Here is a 6,122-nt window from a genome sequence, read left to right on the forward strand (position 1 = left end):
AAAAAAAAAATATATATATATATATATATATATATATAGAGAGAGAGAGAGAGAGAGAGAGAGAGAGAGAGAGCCTTTCTCACAAGGCAAACTAGCTAACAAATCAGTTATTTTCTTTGCAGGATCTCCTTTACTACAATTTTATCTGGCCTAAAGTATCTATAAAATACTCATCTGTTCATTCAACAAACATTAGGCACTTATTTAAAACCTATGACAGACATGAAGAATACAAAGACACATAAAATGCAGTCTTTTTCTTGGAGAGCTTTCTTTTGCCAGTTGGAGACAGACGTGCAAATAAATGTATGCGATATGGAAGTATGTACAAGGGAGTTAAGGGGTCCTGGCAGGAGAGGCAATTCTGGCTGGTAGCAAACTAAAGGGAAAATGAGTCACCAACTGATTTCATGATGAATTCCTTCTCCATACTGGCACAAAGAAGAAAAGGCATTCCAGTATGTGTAGGGGCTTGATAAAGCATGTTGTGTTTGGGGAACTGAAAGCAGGTCAGTATTGATTTGAGCAGAGGGTGTGTATGTAAGGTGGAAAGTGTGGCCAAAATGAGGGCTGGAAGTTGTTACAAATGGAATAAAATAGAGTGAACCAGGCAGTTAAGGGCGTTTTGGGGGGGATTGTCAAGGACAGCGATATGGTCAGATATGTGCTTAAGAAAGATTATTCTAGCAGTGTATGAAAGATGGATTGAAAGGGGATTAGACTGGAGTCAGGAAGACCAGTTGTCTAAGTGGGAGATTATGGGACCCTGAACTAGGTCAGTGATAGTAACAACGAAGCAGAGAAGATGGATTGGAAAAAAAGGCAAAATTAGTAGTGCTTCTTGGGTGGTTAACCTTGAGGGGCAAGGGAGAGTTAATGTGACTGCAGTGATGCCCACATTTCTGGACCTGTAGTAATAGATTGTAATGCTCTCTACCAAAATCGATAATTCATGTCAGTAATTAAGAATTCGCCTATCACTCAGGAAGCTGGGGTAGGAGGAGTGTGAGTTTGAGGCCAACCTAGGTTGCATAGTCTCTGAAGGGAGGGCAAAAGAAAGAGGAAAAAGAAAAGGGTGACTCGAAAGGTAGCTCAATTGGAAGAGTGCTTTCCTAGCATACTCTGGACTCTGGGTTCGATCCTAGCACCACATAAATTAGGAATAGTGGCAAGGTAGAAGTAGGAAGGACAGAAATTCAATGTCATTCTTAGATACATAATGAGTTTGAAGCCAGCCTTGGCTACATGAGACCCTGTCTCAAAAATAAAGATAATAATTCAGAGGGCTGGAGAGATGGCTCAGCGGTTAAGGGCACTGACTGCTCTTGCAGAGGACCCAGGTTCGATTCCCAGCACCCACACGGCAGCTACAAACTGTCCTTAACTCCAGTTCCAGAGGAATCCAAAGCCCTCTTCTGACCTCCTCGGCATTGCATGACACGGGTCCACTCACATACATGCAGGCAATACACTCATGCCCACCCATTGTCCAGATAGAAGTTCTTTCTGTTAGTTTTTCTGATGACCAGAGAGGTTTTCCCCAGGCCCTGAGCCTTTTCTTCATTAATTATCAAACTGCTGTCTTTGCAGCAACCAGAATCTTAGCAGATGTTTGTATTCCATTCATACAGTTCCTCTTCATGTCCCCATTTCATCCCTGGCTACCTACCCAAGAAATACATGGGGGTGGAAGAGATGACTCAGTGGCTAAGAGCATTTACTGCTCTCCAAGTTCGGTTCCCAGCACCCACCTGGCAGCTAACACCTGTCCATAACTCCAGGTCCAGGGGATTCGACACCCTCTTCTGACTTCCAAGGGCACTAGGCACACACATAGTGCAGTTACGTACATGTAGGCAAAATACTCATACACATAAAATATAAATAAACAAAAACTTTTTAAAAAGAAATATATGACTGAAGTTACTCTGCCCTGATTATATTCGTTTTTTTCCTCAGGGTTTTTATATCAGTACAGGGAAATTTTATTTAGACATTAGCATCCCAGCTCTTAATCAATCAGATATATGATTTCAATCATATAAACTACAACCAGTCTAGGGAGACTTACCTAGGTATTCATGTTTGGAGAAAAAGATTCTACCAAAGAATGACAGAGGGACCCTGGTTCATTCCTACATTCTATCGAATTTTGGAACCTGTTTTATGGATTGGCTAATGCCTGATCCCCTTCAGACATGCCAGACAATGAATCTGTACCTAGGAGGGCAGACCTCACAGGAATATAGTAATCCCTTTGAGTGCAATATAGTTGGGATGTGGTTCATAAAACAAAGGGTAACATTAGACAGAACCACACTGTGCCCACCATAGGCACAAGATGGATTTGCTAGTGGCATCCTCCAGGGTCTTCTCATGGCTATCATCATGACTCAGACTCAGTTGGCATTTAGTGGGAATATTTTAGGCAGAGAGAATAGGATGAATAAAGACATGGAGACAAGAGGAATGGTGAGGTTTTAAGGAATTATTCAACTCATGACTTTGGAAGGATTAGGTAATTCTAATGGAAAAGGAGATAGGGAGTAGGATGCCACAGTTAAATCCAACTCCGTAAGATTCTATAGTACTATTTGAACCTGAATATCTGCCAGACACAAGACAAGTCGTCTTTCTTTAAGAATAAAATATGCTCACAAATCAGTAAATTATGGAGCAGATCATGCTGAGTGTCACAGGAAAGATGAGAAGTCTGTGCTCTGGAAGGGGATTGTGGCAGACCTTGGATTTAAAGCCCAGAACTTTAGACTTGGTATAACAGAGTTTATCTTTTCACACCACAAGCCATTATTGAACATTTTACTGTGTTAGGATTGTCACGACTCTCTGTGTCCTCTCCCTTTTTCAATGTGATTTTGCTATACTTCCAACCTAATTCTCTACCTCTTCAATCCAGGCTGTCCTGGTTACTTGCATTGGTTAACAGAAAGTAGGAAAGTAATGCTGTATTGTGAAGCTAAGTAAGCCCTAAGGGGCTTAGTTACTTTCACTTTCAACATTGCTGCCTTTATTTAAGCAAATTATCCTGTTGGGTGGGCCCTGTAGAAAAGAATCAAGACATCTCAGATAATAGCTAATTGCCAAGCTTGATGTTCTTGGACCATCCAGATCCATTGAGTCTCCCGATGGATATAAGTGACCAAAGGTAAACCAGGAGAATTGCCATGCTGAGCCCAGCCAGACTGGAGACTTGTGGACAAATAAATGACTGACATTTGGCACAAAGTTTTGCTCTTATAAAGATTGCATTCTTTTAAAAACTTTTTAAAATAAACTTGGGGCAGGAGAGATGATTCAGTGGTTAAGAGCATGGACTGCTCTTATAGAAGACCCAGATTTGGATCTCAGCACCCACATGGAAGCTAGCGACCACTTGTAACTCCAGTTACAGGGAATCCAATGCCCTTGCTGGCCTCCACAGGCATTGAATGCACATGATTCATTTACCGGTGTGCAGTCAAAACCCTCATATATATATATAAATCCACACAAATTTTAATAAACTTGTTTTTATATTTATTTTATTTTAAATTATATTTATAGGTGTGTGTCTTTGTTGATTATATGCAAGTGAGTGTGGATGCCAGAGGCACTGGATCCCCTGGAGCTGAGATTACATGAAGTTATAGGCAGTTGTGAACTGCCCCATGTGGCTGCTAGGAACCAAACTCTGGTCTTCTGGAAGAGCAGCCTGAGTTTTTGTTTGTTTGGTTTTTTTTCACCCCCATCTTTTTTTTCGTTTCTCTGTAGCCCTGGCCTGGAACTCACTATGTAAACCATCCTTGCCTTGAACTCACAGAGATCTACCTGCCTCTGTCTCCCAGATGCTGGGACTGAAGGCATGCGCCACCAGGCCCATTCAGTCTGTGACTCTTAACCACTGAGCCATCTCTCTAGCTCCTGAGATTACATTCCTGTAGCAGGCAGCAAATGAAAAAGCAAATAACTGCCTTGAAGAAAGATGATGATGAGCAGTTGATAGGTGTAGCTGAGGGCTGAAGAAGAAAGCTACTATTTTAGAAAACCAAATCTTTTGAAGAAAATATAGACGTTTATTTAAGGAAGAGATATTTGTGTTTGATGACTCTCTACCAACTGTGATTAAGTTTTTCCATATTTCTAATCCAGATCCTTCTAACTGCCTTAAATCTACTTACAGAACTATAGAAACCCACCTCTGGAAGAAATCTTAGAAATCAGTCCATCCTGTCTCTTCACGTAAACTGAACTCCAGAGAGAGAAAGTGATATATATCAGAATCTTTTGCGGGGGGTGGGTTATTGAGACAGGGTCTCCCTATAGCTACAGCTGGCCTGGAACTTGCTATGTAGACCATGCTGGCTTTGAACTCACAGAGATCCGCCTGCCTCTGCCTCCTGAGTGCTGGGACTAAAGTCATATGCCACCACACCCAGCTCTTTTCTTCCAACCTTGTAGTCAAGGTTGTGAAATATGTTTAAACACTGGATATGGTTCCTAGTGGGTGAAATGAATAGTTTCAAGATATGTGATTTGGCTAGAAGTGTTACAGTTTATAGCTACCTCCACCCTTGTTTGCTCAAGACAAGAATCTGGTGAGCCCAGCTTCTGTTCAGGCCTTTACTCCCCATTCAGTGAAGAATCCTGTCACTCCTTCTGACTAGGAGATTAGATGAATCCTGTTGCAATGTCTTATTTACCTAAAGTAAAGCTTGCATGCAAGGTTAGATAAGGTGTATAAAAGAACAAAGGGCTGAGGCTAGATTGAGCTTACAAACTGTATGGCTGGTTTTTCCTGCTTGTTTATAACTATTTGGACATGTGGCACACATCAACCTGAGATTTGGTGTCACATTGAGAAACACGAGCCCACCTCTCACTGTTGGAGGTGATCAATACCTGCTCTCCTTCCCTGCAATAATAACAAATTCTACCTGGTAACAAATTCACATAATATATTTGCACGATATAATTAATCAATGAACAAATTGGCTTGAGTCAACTTGAAACAGACGGCTTATCTCAAGTCACATAACAAGTTGGTTCTCATCAGCATTAAATGCTAAGCCAAGTTAACCCTATGTTATCAAAGGGAAGCCAAGTTGAGTCAAGTTGAACAATGTAACATTTTATGAAATTGAGCTTGTTTCAGTCTAGAGAATGGTTTAGGAAGGAAAATACTGGATCCGGAAACTCTGGTGAGGAGATTGTTACTATGGCCTAGATAGAGTGAGAAGAGCAGATGCTGCACTGGAACAAGCCCAGACACGAGTCTGAGAGACACTGGCTCAGATGTATGCTCTAATGAGAAGCTGCTTCTCTTTTCTTGGAGTCAACACATACACGTGCACACACACACACACACACACAATAATAATAATAATAATGAGTTGGTATATATTAAGTCCTCTCATCATAAAATTATAAGATGCTATGGTGGACTCAAAACAGAAAGACTGGGGGCTGGAGAGATGGTTCAGCAGTTAAGAACACTGGTTGTTCTTGCAGAAGACCCGGGTTCAAATCCCAGAACCCACATGGCAGCTAACAACTGTCCTTAACTCCAGTTCCAGGGGATCTGATGGCCTCTTCTGTCCTCCATGGGCATTGCACAACACAGGTGCACTTACCTACACTCAGACAACACACACACACACATACACATTAAAAAAACAAAACAAAACAAAACAACAACAACAACAACAACAACAACAAAAAACAGAAAGACTAGTCAATCTAGGGCCTAACCTTTTATCTATCAATGGCTATTACCAGAAGTGCTTCAGTTAAAGTTTGCTAAAACCTCTTGTTCTTCTGTTATGACAAGATCATTTTAAATCAAATTTTGGCTAAGTAGAATGCTTAGTTATACTGAAAGTACAGAGATTATAAATAAGGAAATAAAGAAGATATTATCTGCTTTCAAAGACCGTCATCCTGGGGCTGGAGAGATGATGCAGGAGTTAAGAATACTGGCTGCTCTTGCAGAGAACCTGGGATCAGTTCCTAGCACCCACATTGGTAGCTAACAACTGTCTATACCTTTAGTTTCAGGGGATCTGACGCCCCTTTCTGGCCTCTGCAGTGTATACACTTATATAGATGCAGGCAAAACACTCACA

The sequence above is a fragment of the Nannospalax galili genome, unplaced genomic scaffold (assembly GCF_000622305.1).
Source record: "Nannospalax galili isolate Female #2095 unplaced genomic scaffold, S.galili_v1.0 scaffold1055, whole genome shotgun sequence".
Taxonomy (NCBI): Eukaryota; Metazoa; Chordata; class Mammalia; order Rodentia; family Spalacidae; genus Nannospalax; species Nannospalax galili.